A 22,773-nucleotide genomic window follows, 5' to 3' on the forward strand; every position below is an offset into this window, starting at 1 on the left:
TCATAAATAAAATAATTTTCTAACTTTTTTGGCCTCCAAAGATTCTATTTCAATCTAAAGCTATTTTTGCATGATTTTCAAAATTATGAAATTTTTAAATGTAAAATTTTAAATAGCTTACTTTGAAAGCTTTCATTTAAACCTTACCCCAAGTCTGATTTGTATTTTTCAAACCATTATTCAGAACTCAGTTTCTCATCACAACCAGGGAAAAACAGTGTCCTGCTTGTGCATCATACAGAGTAGTGCAATGACACTGAATATCATCATGCACAGCTCTTCTTCATGAGAAGGTACAGTGAAGCTTTTCGTTCTTAATCAGTGCATCCTGTTTGTTATTTCAACTTAATCTTCTTTACCTACAGCCACATTGCAGTATTCTCCAGTCTATTCAAATCTAATTTGTGAGTTTAGGCACGTATTTTCATGATCTCTTCCAAGAAAAAAGTTAGGCTAACAACCTTCCAGGAATTATACCTCAAGTGTCCAATTTATTGGCTGCTAGACCTTAGTTTCTTTCCCCCATTTTTTTTTTCCTCAGTGCAGGGACCTTGTATGGCAACCAAGGATGACCTTAACTGTATTTCCTTGCTGAAATAGTTTATAATATTTTATTTAATATACCTCCTTGTTAGTCACTCCTGCATTCATGCTCCTTTCCATTCTGAGACCTTTCTTCATCTAACAGTGTTACTGGTACACAGGCATTACAATTGCAGGCTCTGTACTTTGTAAACAGTCATTGGTATCCAAGGTTGTTTTTTTTTTAATTTCATAATGTTTTAGTTATTGAAAATGTTTGTTTTGCTGCAGTGTGCTGTACTTTTCTGTATTCTTTAGAAAAATAGTCTAGTGTTTTCCCTACTTAAGAAAATGAGAAAAAATACTTCTATATATTTTTAGTTGAAATCCTTATCAGCCAAGAATTTTATTGACTATTTAGTTCACTTGCAGAATTCAGAAGGGAAACAAAAGATCAAAAACATATTTCCACACGAAACTGACTAATTTTTAACTCAGCCCAAACTGATTTGTATCAGTACAGCACATAATAATTATAAGCAAGAAAATGCTTTTAGTATAAATAGCAATGGATATCCATGGATTACAGTAGGTCTCAGTGAAGATGAGTTATTCTGATAGAAAAAATAAGTAATCATGGTCCCAGTATATAGAAATTCTTTAATTTTTTATCTTGGTTCTAGATAAGAACTTGTTGACACCTAATTCATTCCAACAAAAAGGCAAAAGTAGTAGACTCTGAGCTTTTGTTTGCTGCAGAATATGATGAGTATGTCTGAGAAGAACAAAATGAATTGTCAGAATAGTCTACAAATGCAGGGAAATTCCATGCTCCTTTCTTAGTTTACTATTTTGAGCCCCCAAAACAGACAACTAGAAAGATTTGAGTCAAAATTTGTCCTTTACAGATCAAGAGAGCCACAGAAATAAGGCTATTTGTCATCACAGTGCATTCTGGGAAAGCTCAACAGAATTCCTCAGATAACAAAAAAGGCTGAGGAAAATACAAATGATATATGAGTATCCTAAGCTGGTCCATGATTGCATGACTGTGTGGGATTTAAGCTCCTTTTCTGAAGTGAAATTTTTCAGCAACATATCTTTCATTCATAATAATGTGAATTAGTGGCAATAAGTTATTTCCCTACAGAGACTGACTGGCATACTATGCTATAATTACTAAATATAGTACTAATTCTCTGAATTTTCTCATCTCCTTTTTTTGACCCTTCTAGCTTATTAATTTGTTGCCTATTCAGATGAAAAAGATCCTTTTATTAACCTAGAAGGTTGCTCTTCCCAGCATTAAATTTTTCTTACAGACCACAAGCATATGGAACAGTAGCACTCCCAAACTGTCTGGGAATAAATTTTGGCTGTTCTTCCTAAAAGAGATATCGTTCTTGAGGCTGAAAGGTGAAAAATCAGCTTGTGCTGCCAGAGTTTAACTTTCGTTTGTCCTATCAATTTTATTGTTCGGAGAATGTGTTGTATTGACAGCCCTTATTACTGAATTTCCTATTTGTTCATGCACCAGCTTTGTATTATCATCAGCAGAGATAATTTTTTCTTTCAGCCTTACCCACGTATCAGCCACTTCAGACTCTCAGGCATTTTATCTTTGACTGCCCTTTAGTAATTTAGCTAAAAATGTTGCTGGTGGAAAAATGCTAATCACATAATAAATTTGATTCTGTACTTGGACCTTGTAGTCATTTATGGTTTTCTGGATTTTTGACAAAACAATTAGTCAGCTACTAACTTATTTCAAGTCTGTAGTGCTTTTGACTTGCAGCCTTATATCTGTCTATGCTCAGCCTGTCTATCCTATGACCTATAACAACACTGGATGATCTTTGAATTCTGCTTCGTTACATCATGACACTGTGGCACAAGGCTGTGAGATAGCAGTATACTGAGCAGAGAACATAAACCAATTCTTATAATGGTGTAGTGGGGCCACAGATGTCACCTATAACTCAATTTTTTTAGTTTAGATTTAGAAAAGGTATGCAATTTTTAAAAAAGTATATTGGAAAAAGTTTTGTGACAAAAATATCAGGAGATGGTAGCTATTTAATGGATTTTAAAACATTCTGTGTCATATCACAGGAGTATATAATACAGATGTCTATGCAGAATCTCAATATGAAATGCCTATAAGATAAGCAACACAGTAAAAATGAAACCTACTGCTACTATTCAAAGTCACCCCCAAGTTATTCTTTTGAAGACCTTGACAAGAATCTTAAAATAAAAATGTATTTTAAATTTCCATATCAGTTTTTCTGGCCAATATTTTTGGCACAAAAGCTTTCAAATAGGCCAAAAGAAGTGAAAAAAGAGCAAAACATTCTGAAATAATTAGCTAAAATAATAATTGTTACAAGAGATAGACTTCAAAGTCATGAAAAATAATTTAAAAATCTTAAATAAAGATTTCAAATATGTTTATCCCATAAACATATGTATCTAGTTGTGTGTAATTCTTTTTAGATTTGTAACTTAAATTAACTTTTGTAGATTAAAATGATAGACATCACTTTCTGCACTGGGAAACTGAACACATCGATAATTTTGTGCAGAATTAGAATATGGCCGAATGAATAAGCCTGGAAAAACTATGCAGTATTTTTCAAGATGGCAGAAAGAGCTATTACTTTAAAATATCAGGAATAAGTATTAATAATGAGAATAAGTATTAATAATCCAGTGGTACAAATTTCATTCCTTAGTTTTTCTAAATATTCTTCAATTTTAATAGTCACAATTCTTTAAACCTAGAAATGTAACTAACTAGAATAACATTCAGTTGAAATTTTTCAGTAGAAATTAAACAATATGAAATCAAAGAAGCTTTACTGGAATTGCTTGACAGATGTCATATTTTTATTGACCTTTCTATAAGGATAGTGACTGCAGCCCCCATTCCTAAAAGTTTACTGGGCTGAGTTAGGGTGTTCAATGGAATCAATTAAGGTTCTAAGTGGAAGGAATGAAGACATTTAGTCAAGGCTTGCCTCCATCACTGATGAGAAACCAGAAGTTTGGGGTGCCCTCCTTCTCTGGGGAATTCTTTTCCAGCAGTCTGTTTCTGCTGCCCTTGTCTGAGCTGAGCTGCAGATCAATACTGTGCCTTGCCCAGGGTCATATTGCCTCAAGTCACGACCCAACATCAATCCTTGGTCCCAGCTCTCAATCCTGCTCTCAGCCCTGCTTTACCCCAGCAGACTATTTCTGTGTCTGATCCTTACCCTGACTTGCTGCATCTGTGCTCTGCATCAATGTCATCGGATGCCTCTAATCTACAGCCTGGCAGTCACCTTTTGCTCCTGGCTCTCTCCCCACGGGGACCAGCCAGAACTCCTCCCTGACATTGTTTTTCAAAGTCTAGGCTGAACATTCATCAAAACTATTTTTATACAAAAAATGTAATGAATTTCTTTCATACTAGGAATTAAATAGTTCTGTAAGCAAGGTGGTGCAATTGCAATTTCTTTGAATTCACAATAACCACTTCATTGATTCCTTCAATCTGGTTAAAATAGGAATAATTTTAAATCCTTCTTGGCTTAATTTGAATTGACAATAGTAGTTTTTAACATCAAATAACTGAAGTTCAGTAGCTCTTTTCTTAGAAGTAGTGGTGAACAAGACAGCAGCTAACATGTTTTGTCTGCTTGCTGACAGCACTACGTCCCAAATATTGTCCTAATTATCTTCATTTTTTTCATGCTGTTATTGAATTACTTCCTAAGTATGAGCTACTGTTGCTATGTATTTTGCTACATATTACTGTATTCTTTTTTTTTTTTTTTTAATTTCTATAATGATTCTGTTACTACTTAAGGTTCTATAATGAGATCTGGTTTGTTTCCAATATTTTATCCCACTTTATTTTTTTTTCTTTTTAGAAGGGAGTGTTTATGATGAGGTGTTTCCTTTTTTTAATAACTTGTTTTTGTGAGAATTTTTGAATGCAGTACCAAATACGTCTGAACAAAGAATCACTCATTAAATGGAACTTAATCATATCAACAAAAAACAATGAACTACATTGTAAAAGATCCTTTCTCTCATCCTTTTTAGATGCAAGTATTCTGGAATGAAGTAGGCACAGGGATGTGACAGAGACAGTATTGTATTTGAGCTGGCGATAACTTGAACTGAAAATAAGGAAATCAGTTGTAAATGAGCACTATGGTTAGTAAACCTGATTTAAGAACAACAAAGAAAAATCTGAAATGTGAGACACCTGAACTAGTTCTCTTATATGCCTATGAGTACTTTGTACCAATACGAGCTCACAGGCAGGACTGCACTCTGCTGAAACCAACCAGTTCTTGATCAGAAATACAGTTTTATGACAATGGACACTTGGGCATCAGACACTTGTTAAGACAAATTAAAACAAGTGCAGGCACATCAGGGTCCTGAGACCCTGCACTGCAAGGCCAGTAGAGAGCCTCTGGCCTTACACCAAACCTGGTCGAAATCATATACATTGAACTAGAGTTTCTACTTGAACTAGATGTCATTATGAAATCTCAAAGGAAAAACGTTTATTACACATGTACTGGTTTCTTTAAAAACTGTGTATTGGAAATAATATTAGCAGTATTAATGATAATAATAACAACAAGAACAATAATAAGGTGGCAAAGGATATTGATTATGATCTTTGCACTATTTTCTTATGACAACTAAGATGAAATGAAATAAAAGGAGATCTTAAAAGTTGTCCTGTATGACCTGACTGACATATGCAGACAATTTCTCACCTTGTGAACAAATAAAATACTAACTTTGACAGAAATAAAAAATAAGTGTATTCTTTCAAGACAGAAAGATGAAAGTAAAGCCATTGTTAGGTGACAGATGATTAAAAACAGTAAGAAGGGCTAAAAAGATCTGTGTGTAGATAGCCTCATTACTGAGGTGAATGAAACTGGAATAACAGAGAAAAGTGCAAGAAGAATCTGTTGGTTGAAGAGCGGTAGTTTAGGTTTGGTTTGTCTTGATCTGGTTTGGTTTAGTTTTGTTCCCTCCCCAGCTCCTTCCCCTCTTTTAGATTAATCATTTTGGATGCCAGGATTCTGAAAGGTGTGAGAAAGGTTCTGAAAAATATAACCATTATGATTAGGTTTAAAAAGTCCTGGCTGACTCTGCTTTCATTTCAATGGTACATCTAACTATATAGGCATATTATAGGATCTGATAACATTTTTATAGGAGTGAGAAGAAGGAAATTGCATGGGAATGTGATTTATGATGAAAATTTGAGAAAATCCTATATTTGTTCAGCATAAAGTGCTTTGAAACTAAGACCCTGAGGAATATTTTTTTTTTTTTTTAGTTTTATGCTGTGAAGCAGATTTAAGTTGTAGTTAACAAGCAGAATTGCATTTGAATTGCTTTAGGAAAATAAATCAAGTTTGAACTCTTTATTACTTGTAATTTAATATGTTCTGAAGTGAAACAGTTTGCATTGTGTAAGATGGAATTTATAGATTGTGGAAAAGCCTATGGCAAGTGTGCTTTTTAAGATCTGATATGGTACAACACAGTCCCAGCTTCTTTGCTGAATATCTGAATTTAGTCATAAAAGCATGTTTACTCTTTGGTTTTTGATTGTGTAAGCAGAAAGAACTTGCAATATGTAAGCATGACCTTAAAATAAATTAAAAATTAATACTAAGATTTACACCAATCTTCTATATTAAGTAAAAAGATTCAATTATCTGCTACCTGGATTACTAAGACTATATTACGATAGGCTAGAAATTACTGAATTAATTGCATCAACATTCAGCCTTTTTATTCATTAAAGTACCACTGTCAAAATAAGGGAGGAGAAATATTATACCTCTAAAATGTTTTAGTTATAGTTTCTCCATTTAGTGAAGATATTTGACTTCTCACATAATTTTTTCTGTATGTTCAAAAGCACATAGTATGCAATCTGTAATAGCATAGCCATGATAACACTGATAATTAGATTATGCATTGAAAATACTCCTAAAAAATTATTTACAAAACTAGATGTAGTGCAGAATCTTAATAGCTGAATGCCTGCAAGCCTATAAAAGCTAATACTATATTATCTGTTGACAAATTTTTTTATGTTTGACAAGCAGTTTTGTCTCCTTTTTGTTTCCTCATCCATTATTAAAAAAAAAAAATAATAATTTAATTTTTGGGTTTTGTAGATAATTTCTCATCTTAGTAAACTTATGTCTCATACTAACAAACCAGATTATTTGGACTCCATATTTTGCACTAATCCAACATCTTCTAAATCAAACCAATAACATATCTCAAGATTTTTGCTGCATGTTCCTAAACAAGGAACAGTAGGATCTGGTGTTTAAGGCTATTCATCTAGTCTACTGACTATTCAATCCACATCACAGCAAGTTCTTCCCCTGCTATATGAATAGCTTCAATTATTTTGATCAAGTTATTACCAAATGAAGCCATAAATAAGGTTTTGAGAACAGTTTATTACACCTACCATATTAGGAGAACCATAATATTTAAAACTAGCTGTTCCTTTCAGATGGAAGAAACCAAGGCAATGAATGGAAGTTATTATGTCAAAAGCTATTCCTGCAGAGTGAGGATTCAGCCAGCAGGCATAAGGAAAGGTTGAAATCAGAAAGAACCTCTGGATTAAACCTAGTCGACAACTTCAGGGTCACCCAGACCAGGTTTCCAAGATACATGTCCAGAATGTCTTTTGATCTACAAGGACGGAGATCCCACAATCTTTCTGGTCTACCTTTTTCAGTAGTTGGTTCCCAAAAGGGAGAAAGAGTTTTTGTGTTCAGAAAGACCCTACTGTGTTTCAGTTTCTGCACATTTCCTTTGATCTTGTCACTAGACACCTTTGAAAAGAGCCTGATTCCATCATCTTTGAACTCTCCCTTCAGATTTGTACATACTTTGATGGGATCTGCCTTAAGCCTTTTCTCTATCATCCAGATAATTAATAAAGGTGTTAAGTGTGTTAAATGTGCTCTGTCTTGTGTTCTTATGATCAACTTTCTACAATATATTTCAGGGTGTTATGTGGGATAAGGGAACTCTTGAGGCCAGGAGTGGTGGGGATTCCCAAAGGTTGCACCAAAGCGAGACTTCACCCAGTTGTGTGGGGATAAGGCCAGGCTGAGTTCTAGCTGTGAAATCAGACTGCAGGTGGGTGTGAGGATTTTGCCTGGTAATTGTAGCCAGGGTCAAACACAGACCCATGATGATGGGATGACTGAAAAGAACTTCATCAATATTTTATCATTGATAAGGAAGAAAGTGCCACTTAAGTAAATCTGTTCTCCGTATAACATTGTGAGAGGACTTTTCGTTTAGGAGGAAATTATCTTTTCTTGTCCTTTCCAGCATAACTTTTATATTCAAGGTAAATTTTAAAGGGCTGCATGCAAAGCAAGTCTGGTTGTCAGTTCCCTGATGACTGAATACATAAAATTTATTTCAACAGGTGATACTCCAGATCACATCTTTGATGCAGCTTCTCTGTGGGTAACAGATTCACCATTCCCTAGTTCTTGGAAGCAGACAGCAGCTATTCTGATTCCTGATATAAACTCCTGTAGCTTTTGATGGTCTTTGTATGTGTTTCCAATAGCCAATTTAGATTCACAGATTCATGCACAAAAACAGAGAAGAAGGATATCTAATACCAAAGAATGCTAGAAATAAGCCAGACACCTTTATGCCTAGGGTTATTGAATAAATTAGAATCTTTCCAATCATAACTTGTTAAAATCGATTTTTTTCAGGAGGAAGGGTAAGAAAGATGGTCTTAAATTTATAAACTGCAGATCTTTTATTTGAATGTCTGTATTTTTCTGGAGATATTAAAAAATAATCAGTGCTGTGTGAAGCCTAAAAATGAGATCCATCTATGTGATTTTTGAACATGGATTTATACCATTCTTTAAAATTGTTTAAATAGCATAACCATCCTTTATCCAGAGATTACAGATGCAGGGTGAAGGATTTCTGAAATCAAATCAGAATGTATTAATAATCACATCATTTCTTGATAATGCCTTTTTTTTCCTACTAAACAAGCCTTTCACAATATTTATCAAGAAAAAGAGAATTTAGAGCACACCTGATACATTTGGACAGATTACACTAGTACATTTCAGAAACATGCTTTATAAACTAAAGACAATGGTAAGCAGATTGTGTTGAATTGCTTTGGATGAATAGTGAGTGGATGATGAACAATATATTCAGGAGAACAGGAAAGTTCTTATTGATTTTATCTTTACAGACTTGGGCTCTTTCCCTGACATTCACTAAGTTAGTATTAGCTTGGCCTATATTTTCAGAAGCACAGGAGTTGAATTTTACATGAAACTTCAAGCATGATCCATCGGAAATTCCAGAAAACCCAAACACATTATTTGTTTGAAGCCAAATAACAATTAAAATTACTAATGATTAATTAATAATTAATCAATCAATAATAATAAAATAATTAAGAATTTAGAACTTTCAAAGCCTAAAATATTTTTTCTTCAAATCCCAAAACCTAGTAAGTATTATTTTTGCTAGTGTTGATTGACAGAAAGTTTTAGATCTATTCAACAGTGCAGAGTTTTAGGATCTGCTGGATTTGCCTTGACTCAGGGTGATTTTATCTTGCTTTAACAAACATCTAGAAGCCAAGAAATGATTGCCAAATATTTTGGAGCTGCAGCTCTATGAGTTTCATCAGGTCAAGGTCTGATGCTTTATATCATCATCATCATTATCACCCGAATTTCTGAAAATTTGCCAGTTTTATGATCTATATCTTCATTTAGATCATAAAATAAATATTTTTTAAAAAGTTGGTTATCTGAAGTATCTATCTTAAATTTATTGCAACCACATTTTAGATAACATCGACTGCCAGAACATTTGGATATGTGTATCAGCTGACTGCTTTTTAGAACTAAACAGAAAAATTATTAAGTAGAAAAGATGTCAAAAGGAGTCATCAGGGATATTTTCTGAGATGAACTTTTTAGTCATCTTATTTGGCTTACAATTGCTACATTATTCTCTGTCAATGTCTTTTAGTCTTCTTAAACAAAACCTTTAATTAATACTGTTGATATAGTAATACATAAAATTTTATATACATGCATATATGTTATTATTCCTCACTTTAAATTCCTTCCTGCTTGGATTTTACATATGCCTCAGAAGAACCACGTATTCATGTACCACATACCACACATATCCTTTTTTTCTCACACATGTAGATATAGAAGAAAAAGAACATGTGTTGTATTTGGTAGCAGAAATAATAGAAAACACGATCCTCTTTACAAGAGAGGTAGTGTGTTATTCCATTTTTAATCAAAGGTGTAGCTTTTATCTTTAAACAAAAAAAAATTTAGATTTCAAAATTTAATAGTTATTTGAAGTTTAATACTATCTCTCTCTCCCTTTTTAAACTGTGTTTGCTAGGGTTTACAGCTTCTAGAAGAATCAAAGAAACCCTACTAAATACATGACTTTTCTGGTAATTAGACATGGAGAACTAGATTCCATGGAGTTCCTTGTTTTTATTGCCTCCATTCCAAACTTGACAACATGCAATCCAATTACGTTTGTCTCTACTTTAAGTAGAGAACTAGACTAGAAGAAGCACTCTAATGTTCCCTTCCTGCCTAAATTATTCATTATTCTATGGCTTTGTGATAAAAAAAGCATTTACAGTACGTTTTGTCTGAGAATTCATCACCACCAGTCCTTGTCTCATGTTATGATACCACATACCAGAACATCAGAAGACAACCAGTTCCTCCAAGTGCACTACTATATCATCTTTTTCACCTCTGGAATTAACTCACATTAAAAAAATCACTTTTAATTAACTAATTAATTAATTAGTTAATCACATTAGAAAATAAGTGTGATCTAAGTAGGGATTTACTTAGATCTGAAAGCTGAAACTCTGTATAAAGTTTCTCTTTTTTTCCTTCTTCCTCTCATTTGGAAATGTTTGTGGTCTCTGCAGCTACCTTATCTATTATATTTTTCGCAGACTTCATTGCCTATAAATTCCAAATATGGATATAGTGTTCCAGTTTAAGATTGGCAGAGAAATTTCTGGATTTCTCCTTCTTACCCTGAAAAGTATTTATAAGCAGTTTGGTCGCCATTATGATTGTAATAATAAGGGTCTGTAGTATCAAAATGAAGAACTGAATTTTATTTTAGTAGCTAGCAGTTTCCAGTATTTTCTGTCATTTTCCTGCCATATGCATTAATTTCTCCATGCCTCCATATTAAAAAATAGGACAATTTATTTAAGAAATACCAAACTGCAGCATACATGAATGATGATTATTCATTTAGCCATGAGTTTTAAGGACAGATCTGTTTGCCAGGCGTGGAAGACGGAGCTTTCATTCTTAAAATAGAATGAAGCGACCCTTAAAATTCAATACCTCTGAAGATTAAGTTGTCTAGCTTAATCAGAGAGATGATTGAGGGATGAATTCTATACGAATATATATGTATATGCACACTACTGTCATCAAAAGGAGAGGACAGCTGTTTAGCTTTGAAGACAAAATGATGACATAAAACCTGTTATTGAGACCCAACTTTTAGACATGTATTAGAATTAGAAATAAATGTTCTAGCTGAGATATTTAAATATTAACAGAGTTATGCAACTTTCAATCCTTTGATAACACAACTATTTAAAGATATACTTCACTCCAGAGAATTTTATAACATCTGTGCATAGTCTTAGTAACTATAGGACTGCTTTGGTCCATTTGGACTGTGACATATTTACATCTCCAATTCCCCATTTTCTTCCTCCTCCTCTTCCTCCTCCTCCTCCTGCGCATCATCATCATCATCTTTCAAGACTACAGGGGAAACAAAATTTAATACATTGACATTTTAATGTTCTTTGTACTTCCATCTATACATTAAACCAGTAACAAAATCAAATTTCATGCTTCAAAGCTTTAGCTAGTCATCAGCAAAGTGAAGGAGTACATTGTCTTGATGAGTAATTGGTTAGATATATTATTTCAGCTCTTCCTCTAAAGAATCAGAGGCTATAGCTGCAACTATAGAGTGGAAGAAAAGATAGATAAAAAGACGTTTAAAACATACTTTTATCTACTGATATAATCAAGGTCATGCTGCTCACCAGATTTTTATTCAATTAGCAAATTTTCCATGATAAGTCAGATGGGGAGCTTGGGAGATTTTTGTCAACTTTTTAATTTTCTTTACAGCAAAATGAGTAGATGGAGGTCTTGAAATGACATAATTTGAAAATTATTTTTCAGCTTCTAAATTTTATGATCAGAATAAATCACTTCTTGACAAGAAGTAGCAAAACTAAGCTCAGTTTTGTTTGAATTATCTGTGTATATTTCAGATAATAAAATCCTTTAAATGTTTAAAACCTGAAGAAGAGCACATATGGCCTCCCTTGATGTCATGACTTACTCAGGGAGAAATGAATACAATCATTACCCCTATGTACTCTAAGAAAGGGAAGTTACCAGCTGGCAGTACTCAGATCAAAAGTCTGACAGTTGTTGTGGTTGACCTTGGATTGCTGCCATATCTCCACCCAGCCACTCACTCACTTCCTCTCCTTATCAGAACAGGAAGAGTAAATTAGATTGAAAATTATTGTCATCTGTTAATGTCTCTGCACTCTTTATGGGGACAGAATTATACCACACTAGAAAATGACCTGGTTAAAATTACATAAATAAAATAAAACTATGAAATCCAGATTAATGATTATGCATTTAAGATAAAAATAAACAATTTAGAAAATCTGTACGATTTTAGCAAACACTATAACTGAGAAGTTGAATAAAAGAATTCCTTTATACTTCTAGTTTGATAAGAACACAATGAACCTTAAGGAAATATAAGTAGTTCACTTTGCCTAATATCCTGTATTTATAATACAGCTCCAGTATGGGTAATTTCCATGGAGTGCAGTCCTTCAGGAACAGACTGCTCCAACATGAGTTCCCCATGGGCTGTAGGTCTTGTGAGAAAATATGCTGCCACTTGGACTCCTCTTCACATTCTCCTGTGTGGACTTTCCATAATCCACAGCTTCCATTAAGGCATGTTTTTCTGTAGTGTGGAGGCATCTATGGCCTATATTGTTGATATCTTCTCCAACATGGTCTTCCATGGGCTGCAGAGGAATCTCTAATCCAGTGCTGGGAGCACATCTTTCTTCCTCCTCCCCTGATCTTAGCATCTGTAAGTTGTTTGTTTCACATTTTTTCTCATTCCAGTCTCTCATAGCTGCTACATGGTGTATGTTGCCGTTTCTGAGATATGTTATCAGAGAAGCAGAATCATCTTTGTTGATGCATTAAGCTATGTCCTGCAGTGTATCCATTTTGGAGCTGCCTGGAACTTTCTCTGTCTCGTGTTGTGAAAGTCCCCACTTTCACAGAAACCACCCTTGCAGCTCTCCTCCCCATTATCTTACCACAACAGGCAAAAACATTTATAATTAGGACTATTGCATTATCACGACAAAATTTTTAAAAACATAATCAAAATGTCTCTCTATAAACTCATAGTTGATTATGATTTCAAGTTGTTAGTAAACTACTACAATTTTTGAACAATTTTGGAATAGAATCTGTACTCAGAAATTAGCTCTTATAATTCCACAATGCTTTAGAAGATGCGTTTGCTTTTATATTTTCTTAGAAAAATCATTACTTTTCTGACATAAATCAGAATGTGAGAATCTCAGTCACTTTAAGTTCTGGAGTCAGTATCAATGTATTTGTTAACACTTTGCAGTCTGTGAAGATATGGTAGAGATTTTCTGTCTCTGCATTTCCCCTGTAGTTTTGTGAAGCTTCTTCTTATCTCAAGCATGTATCCCTCGTAGTATAAGGATTTGTAGTCTTATTATAAGGACTTTCAATCTTACCTAAAAGATACTGCAGCTGATGAAAATCTTCTTGTTAGGTCAAGAAAGCCTGGAAAATTTGTTTTGAGAGGCCAGTAAAATAGGTAGCATGATGCAGAACTTACATCTTTGAGGGCAGCAGGAGACGAATAAACCCATTCCCTCTTGAATGATAGGGTAGAACAGGTTCTTTATGATTCTTTCCACAAGGAGAATAAAGGTACAAAGGTATATGAATTGTTGCTGATAAAGAGTTTTTAGAAAGGTACGGTGATTAATTTTATAAAGAGAAAATAGGGAATTCTGTCATGGATTTCAGTGTTTTGTAATGCAAATATCATAAACTGAATGAATGAAAATGAGCAAAAAATCTGAAACTCATATGACATGTAAAGATAATAAATTGATGTTCCCGTTCTTTTTTTGTGCGCATGCTAGTGTTGTCAGTTAAAAAGTTACATTGTACACTTAGAACTGTGGTGCTCAGGTACTGGCAGAAATTAAATTTTCATTTCATTTGAACACACTTGGTTTTATTCTCTTTTATTTTGTTTGTTTTATTTTGTTTCTAAATAGTATGATTATGTCTGTAAGAAATTATTCAATGGAAAATATTTTGATATATTTTACTATAGAGAGAAATTAAGCTATCAAATGCATAAATATTCCATCACCGGGAAAGAAAAAAATTGCTCTTAAAGGGTATCACTTTCAGGGATGGAAATTTTATGTAAGATATGTGTTCATAAATTTGCTTTATTAATTTGTTGGGGTTTTTTGTATTAATTTGATAATGCTTCCATATGTATAACAAAATGTAATAGAAACATGAACTGCCCCCCATAAATATATCTGCAAATCACAAATGCAGGTAAAATATGTGGAGTAAATGAAATTTCAGAGTTAGAAATGCTTATGTAACTGTAAATATGGACGATTTGTTAAAACAGATGGACTGTATAGTGTAGGGTCATATCCCACGTCTGAATGAAGGGACATAGAAAAAGGATTTAATTTTTGTAAAAGGAACTTATCATCATCTCATGTAGCTGCCCTTTCTCTCCAAAGAAATAAGGAAAGGCTTATTGAACTCTCTAGTATTTATCGAAGCTAAAATAATACCATGACTTTTTTTTTTTTTTAATAAATAATTTGCCTTTTAATCTAACTTATACTACTAAGGGTAACTTGTGTATTATTTTCCCTTTTTCAGAAATCACGAGTATCACATAAACATTGGGAATGTTCTTTGGTGTGTTGTTTCTTTGACTTCTGAGGCAAGGCTTTATATTATGTCTTGTGATTTTAAAAAGAAATTTTCAAACAAGGTATAATGTCCATGTCCCATGTGGCATCTAGCATCTGAAATCTTCTACCCTGTATTTCTTTGAACAAGGGCTTTTGTGTCATATTCTTGTAATTTTTTTCTATCAACTGAACCAGTAAAAGATATTACTCCTCCTCATAAGCTTTTCTTCAATGCCTAGCTTTTGTCTTTGTGGAGCAGAGTTATAGGTATGAATTGAGTACATTGGAATTAATTGTGGCCAGAAGCACATATGGAAACGTCAATGCTGAAGCTTAACCTTTTTTCTAACACTGTCAACTATATATTGGCAACTGGCTTTCTCAGCCTGTTTTCTGACAAAATGTAAATTTTTCAGGCTTGCTAGCAGGGAATTTCAGCATACATCATAGAAGAGAGAGGCAATAATGCACAATGCTCCGTTAGTGGCTAACAGAGGTAGCAGACAGCCCAAAGCATCATGCTTATCTGTTGCTTTCATTCAGGAGCCAAAGTGATCTTTCCTTCTGTTCCCAACTGATAACAAGTGCAAAATACAGGCAAAAATAACTTTGTGCCAACTGCATCCTTATTAAAAAAAAAGAGAAAAACCAACTGCTGGGCTGATTGGCAAGAAGATGTTGAAAATGTTTATATGTTTCCTGACACTGAATGTGTAGAAGTGGAACTAAGGGAAGAGGAAACTGAGTTCTGGGAAAAAAAAGAGAAGAAGAGAAGCCAAGAAAAGCCATAGGAAAAGATTATGTACATTGAAAGAAATAAATGTTAATTTAAAATTTAACAAGGAAAAGATATTCTGAGGAAAAGTAGCTTTTGCTTCACTGGAATTGAAAATGTATACCCAGTTTGTTTCCCTACAGCAGCTGAAGTGTGCAAGAAAGCCTCATGCTGCTGCTGCCCAAGTTTGTTTCTCAATTTCAAGTTAGTAGTAACAAAAGAGAAAAGATTTTGCCTCTTAACCTCTGGTAATGATTCAGTGATTAGTTAATTATCATAGGTCTCCTGCACTCGTCTGCCTTGGAGAATTCCAGACTAGAGTTGTTTGGAAATTCACCATTAGAATAATTCCTGTTAAATTATTAATTGGTTTCTAGGTGCAACTTGTGATGACATACACAGCAAAGTAGATTTATCTTTGAAACACTTTGGAGAGATTTAATTCTCGGTTGCACATTCTACTAATTTATCCTTGCAGTCTAAAAGTATCAACACCTACTTATATTTCACTGTACTTTTCTTTTGGAAAAATTGTTGGGTTTCTGACAAAATCTTCAAACACTTTTGGAATTCTACCTGTGAATAAACGTTTTTAAATTCAAAAATATTATTGGAGTTGGGAAGAAAGCCCTACTGCAGTTCTGTACTGATGGTTATTTGTGGTCAAATCTGTAAGCATTTTAAATTAGTTTTAAATGAGTTTACTAATTGTGTGAGTCTGGAGCTGCAAAGTGTTTCTGGAATAATGTAGACTTTTTATTTATTGGAATTATATATATATGTCTAAGATTAGGAATTTGTTTCTTTATATTAGAATTAGAACATAGTAAAAGGAGCTTTCAGCTTCTAGGAAATGGCGTATTAATTTTATAGGATTATTTCAATTGTTTTGAACTAATGAATTATTTAAATAATTAGAGGACAGGAAAAGCGAAAAGCATTACTGAATATTTTTTTTTAGCTTTTTTAAGGTTCTTTTAAGTTTTAAGAGCATAATTATTTTTCTGATGAAATAAAGATATGCAATTTGTCTTCAATAAAATGACATTAATTCATAAAATAATATCAGTATGTGACAAAGTGTAATTCTCCTAAATGCTTGCTCTCTAAATGAAAGGCCATAAATTTGTCTGATATGCAGTGCCTCTCCAACCAATATTTATATACAGCATTGAATAACTAACTATATACGATTAATCCATCTTCTTGTAGTCTTTTTATAACCTATCATTTCTTCATAAGCTGTATATCTTTCACAGCAAGGAATGCTGATGGATAAAGATCTAAAATTTTATAAGCCATCTGTGATTTTTTTGGGTATTATTACCATTGCATGCAAGCTCACTATTAAGTTGTTTTAACTCAGTGAGTTTCTGAAAAATTATGCCTGCTGCAGAAGTTCATTCAGTGCTGTAATGTAGCTGAGAGTTGTAATATGTTCCAGTTTCTTTTGATTGGAAGGACAGACATATCATATGGTCACAAGACAAAAAAATTATTGAATATTTATATTCTAGGCATAATGAATGTCAGTTTTTCCCATGGTGTTTTTCCATGTATCTTCATGCATATCTCTGTCCCTTTAGATATCTCTTTGTTGCCATGCTGCTACTGTTTGTCCTTCTGCCTGCAAATAGTTTTCATGAAGATTGATACTGTAATTTTTTTTCCAGGAACTTAAGTTAAACTGATTTGGCTATGATTTTTTCAGTACCTTCTTTTTCCCATCTTCTTGTAGAATGATGTATAGTATTCTGTAGTATAGTACAGTACAGTATAGTATAGTATAGTATAGTATAGTATAGTATACTATACTATACTATACTAAACTATACTATACTATACTATACTATACTATACTGTAGTATATTTATTATCTAAGTTGCTCTTTTAGTCAGTTAGGACTTCTTATCTTGATTTCATTTCAAAGGCGATAGAGAGCAATTTAAAATTGAGAGAGTTTTTCTTTAAGTTTTTGGTTTATAAATAATTTTGTCATAAATTTGAAGCCTATAGTCCATAATAAAGTGAAGAAACTTGGAAAAAGAAATGTAGTTCAAGAGCAAAATAAAAATGAAACTTTGTTATTTAGATACCTACTTTAAACTACTTTGCTCTGAAACACTTCTATTTGCCGCTTCTACTTGCTAAATTTTCTGATTTTTATTTCTTCAATAACAACATTTAAAAGTGCAGACCTTATGTCAATAAACATATATATATATATGAATAAATATACACTAAATAAATTATTATTTAGAGCACTTATTTACATGTATATCCTATCACAAAATCAAGGAGAAATTCAAAGAATGAAAATAGTTTATGCTTCCATCCTTTGTGTAATTGTTTCGATGACCCCCTAATGAGACAGGCTAAGATAAAGTAATATTTTTCTTATTGCACTTGGAAGATAGGGAAGAAAAATAGTAACTAACAATGTATTTCATTCCAGGTGGGAGTAAAAAGCAACTGTTTTCCTCACCCTTTACAACCGAGTTAAGAATTTGACTGACAGAATGTTGGCACCAGCTGTGACAGAACTGATCAGCCTCAACTCCAAGTACGTGATGTCTTACACATTTTTGGAGATTCATTTCAGGCTAAATTTACAAAGCCTGCTGGTTTCTAGCAACAAACACAAATTAAAAATACACTTTCTATGGCACTGTAGAGGACTTTGATTTCCCTTGTTGTACAATTCTTAAGCACATCTTTAAATCAGTATGTAACTTCACCTGCTCATAATGTTATTTTGCAAATTTTATGCCATCTCATTCTGATTCCTCTTCCTTTCTAGGCAATTAAAAGCACTATCGAAAGTAATGAAAATTATTATAAAACATAAATATAAACATGAACATAGGGGAAATTCTCAATGATCGAGAAAATGTAGATAAAAAGTAGTCTGTTGATGTAGAAGACAAACTAGTGGAAAAAAAAAACGAAGTAAGATTATTTATTATATTTATTATTTATTTATAAAATAAATTTACTTTTTACTGCATTTCTTGTGGGAGACAATTGTGGGTGAAGGACCGAGTAAGAAGCCTTGGTGGTCCAAAAATTATGTCTGAGGGAGGTCCACATGTTTGTCCTTCACGTGGTAAGAGCTAAGGTGACAGCAGCGTGACAGTTGCGCACACAGCTATGATGCACACACATTAACGTGCATCTCTCATCCTTCTAGTCTTAGATTTTTAATATTCATGGGCACCAGTATCTCAGCTCTACTTAGAGTTTTGTTTTCTTTCCTGATAGATGTCAAAAAAATTCCACTTTTCTTATAGCTAGTCGGAAATTGTGGAGAAGATAAAGGCAGGATGTTTTGTCGGCCCCGATTTTCACTCACAATATAATTTCTCAGTGAAAATCTGTTTTCGTCTTTGAACAACTGCTAAGAAACCTGGATGATACTAGTCTGGAAGAAGAAGAAAAGAGTGAAAAAGAGAAAGGGAAGAAGAAACAAAGAGGCAGGAAAGACAGAGTATCAATAAAATATGTTCATTTATCAGAGCGAAAGAAAAAGATACAGTGCTGTAAAGTTGTTGCATGTCTGAAAACGTGTAGATGTCCCTGCAAAACAAACAATTTTTTCACATTATTAAAATACTTAAAAGCTTGAAAACTGCTCAGAATGTATATATTTAGGGATATTTGCATAGACATAGTCTAACAGAGGAGCTAAATTCTTTTCAGTGGCAGAATTTGTCTTGGATCATCAATTGCTTTACTGGATATTAGAAATACTGACTTGAACTTGAATGTATGTTTGTATTCTTGGTCCACTGCTAGCCAAACCAAGGTAGGTTATCACTCATACACAGTATTTGCTACATAGAATAGAATAGAATAGAATAGAATAGAATAGAATAGAATAGAATAGAATAGAATAGAATAGAATAGATAGCACTGTTCACAAGTTTTCAAATGTATTGAATAAACTGTGTTCATATTTGCTAGTAGCTACTGAAAAAGATGAATCCTAGCATGACCTTACATTGAAAAACCCTGAGAGCTTGAGAAGGGTAGTTCTTTGTCATTATCTGAATAATGACAGATGAAGAAACTAACAAACGACATTCCATATGATTTAGGCGTATCTTTGTCAAAAGCCTCTCTTGAATAGGATGCATACTTACAGAGGGGGAAAGATCTCAGACTAGAGTAAAATTACCTTGTGACCATTGTCTAGGTAGCCTGGAGACTGGTAGATATACATATATGTATACATATATGAAATATATATAATTTTTCTATTTGCCAACTTATTAATTTCTGCTAACATTTTCAGTTTTTGTGAATGGAGCAATTTTTTTTTTAGATATGTTAAAAGTGAAATATTAGGAACAATTTTCTTCTGTTTTCTGGCACAAATCAATCATTAGTGGTATAAAGAGTGATAACATTTTAAAAAGTTATTTTCCCAGTATTTCAATATCCTAAAGTCAGACAAAGAAATCAAAATTTTATCCCGTTCTTAAGCAGCAAAAAGGTTTTATTTCTTAGACACATATATAATAACCAGAAGCAATGTGGAAATATATCGGATGTTACCTATTTCTTCAATCACATGCAAGGTGAAATCAGCACCAGTAGTTCTGTGCCAATGCACTAACTTTTTGTGAATATTTAATCCATTCTATTTACTACATGATTCTATGTGCCTCACAAACTCAAAATATTTCTAGGTGTGAGAAAAAATTACAGAAATATCAGAGTTAATAAACAAAGTGATGAATAAACCTCAATGCTCTGATGAGGAATTAGAATGGTATCCACATCCCTTTGAGATCATAGTTATTTATAGCAGCTTTATTTTATTTCTTTCTTATTTTAAATTGAAATTGTCAATTCAGAAATATCACAATAAATACATATGGCAGATAAGTAGAATCTTATATTTTAACAGCTGCTATATGAACTGTAGAACAGAGATGGTTCTAGATCACAATTTCATTATTTGACAAGTTTGGGAAAATCCAGGTCTGTGCAAATCGTACCTATCCAATGCAATAGCCTCGATGAGAAGACAGTAGACAGGTAAAAATGCCTGCACTTGATCACCCTGACTTAATCAAGTCCTTTGATTCAGTTTTCCTAGTACCTTTGTTACAGGCAGGGGATATATGAACCAGATAAGCAACCGACAGTGTGACAGTGGCCTGGACTGCTGGTCTTACTGTTGTGAGCTATATACAAAGCCTAGCTAGTGACCAGAAAACTTTCCTTTCTATCTAGGATAATGACCAAGACTAATAGTGTTTAGTGTTCTTCATCAATAGTCTGAATAATGGTGCAGATTTCATTCTCATCATGCTTGCTGAAGATCCAAATTGAAGAGATACACGTAGTAGAAGTTAGAGACAAATGATCTGACAGGAACCCCCCCATGAAAATGGATGTGAAGTGCTGCATCTTGGAAGCAAGAGTAAAGGCTGATGCTGACCTGCTCTGCAGTAGTGGCTCTGGGAGCTCTGGAGCCCCTGGGCTGTCCCCAGGGCAGCAGTAGACCCAGGAGAAGCAGTCTCATAGCCTGGACTGCATTAGCAAGCATGAAGCCAGTAGATATGGGAAAGTGCTTTTGCATTGCTGTTCATACTGTGAGATCACACCTGGCAGGCTTTGGGTGCAATAGGATGAGACAGGCATTGATGTAATGGAGTTAGACATGACTTTTCTGGTCTGGGAATGGAGATTAATTGCAAGAAAGCCTGTGAGATAATGAGATAGCTCTCTTCCATAACATATGGATCTCTTTTTATTTTGTATTTCAATATAACCTTCTTGAGGCATAGTATGAAGAGTAAGTGAAAATATAAGAAATTTAGGCTTGAATGGGGACATAGTGCCTATTGTAGCAGTCCACAGCTAAAAGCATCCCAGAATCATTTTTACATTGGTATATATATTCAATATGTATCATTCAAGTTGTTCCCAAATATGAACTGGCATTTGGTGAGAAAAAATCAGAATTAAGAGATTGTGATAACTAAATTGTTTAAGATATTTGTATACTCCGGAACATAAAAGAAAGATGAACAATTATATTATATATTTCACAAGTAATTCTAGTGAGCAAAGTAGAAGAGCTAAGGTGATAGACTATTTTTGATTAAAAATATGATTTGTGCATATGAATAAAGTTAGCTTAACACTTACAATATGAGTGACAAAATGCAACCCAGAAATATGAAGGATATAGAGCTTTAAACTATTACTGTTCAAGTTACAGCAGTTTGAAATACCCTGACACCAGAATACTCAGCCTCTTTCTAGACCATCCTTGTCCCAGTGATAGAGTAAAAGGCAAGGAAAAGAAATACTGTTGTATTCATTGTACATTTGGGAACAAGGTCACAGCAAAGTGAGCATTTGACAGTAGGAGTCTGCTGTGAGGCCAGAAATGGAACCTGTTTATCTTGACCCTTGTTCCAGGGTTTCAGATTTCATGTGTACGAAAGGTTAACATTTTTCATCTGGATAACATCAGGATCAAATTTTCACAAGCTTTTAGTACCCTCACTGGACGAGGTCTTCTATTCTTTCCACAGAGAGCACTTATCTGATTATCAGCTGATAGTCCCTGATTTTAATACATGCTGAAGGTCAAGGTTAACATTTTATCAGCTTTCCTGTGTGATGGCAAAATTTGACAAGGTCTAATTGGTTGTGATTTGTCTCTTAATCTTGTAATCTCTTATTATTGTACCATTTATGTGTGTGAAGATAATAGAATGTAGAGACATTCAATTGGCAGTTCCCTTAGACAGGGGAAAAGACAAGCTGCGTATATACTGATGACATTTCTCTGGAGTGATTCAAGTCATAAATAACGGCAAGAAGAAAGCTTATCTTCTGTATCTCTCTTTTTGTGTGTTTTGAATAGGCTGGTAGGTAGTGAGTAGGGGAAACAGTTCTACTTACCAGTTTTGGAGCTCTTGTGTACATAGCATTGTAAGAAGTTCTGTTTTTTGTATTTGTTCCTCAATAACGAGTTTAAAAGTTATATATACATAAAAGAGGAAACTGATTCCCTTTAAACATAATGAAAATTCTGACTGCAGTTCTTAAAATAAGGCCTATTATTATAATAAAATTAAGACTTGACAGCATTTTGCATAAGTTTAATTGTATCTTCTGAAAAGTAGAATGTTTATGTAAATAACATATTCTTAAAAGTCTTTGAAACAAGAACATCTACAAAGATAGAATTTTAAGTACTTTTGCATATTTATAAATGCAGAATTTGCTGATGGTTAATGCACTCTATGTG

The 22,773-nt window shown here is 33.5% G+C and overlaps 1 protein-coding gene across 46 annotated transcripts in view; it reads left to right on the top strand.

Annotated features, from left to right (window-relative positions):
* The window catches only part of PTPRD (protein tyrosine phosphatase receptor type D), a 1,149,067-nt gene that overhangs the window by 276,362 nt on the left and 849,932 nt on the right, over positions 1-22,773 (top strand). For all 46 annotated transcript variants that reach the window (XM_088156870.1, XM_088156871.1, XM_088156869.1 and 43 more), the window contains exon 4: positions 17,953-18,060. The gene's annotated coding sequence lies outside the window, so the exon portion shown is untranslated. The remainder of the gene's footprint in view (positions 1-17,952; positions 18,061-22,773) is intronic.

This window comes from Sturnus vulgaris, chromosome Z, assembly GCF_052056855.1.
Source record: "Sturnus vulgaris isolate bStuVul1 chromosome Z, bStuVul1.hap1, whole genome shotgun sequence".
Lineage (NCBI taxonomy): Eukaryota > Metazoa > Chordata > Aves > Passeriformes > Sturnidae > Sturnus > Sturnus vulgaris.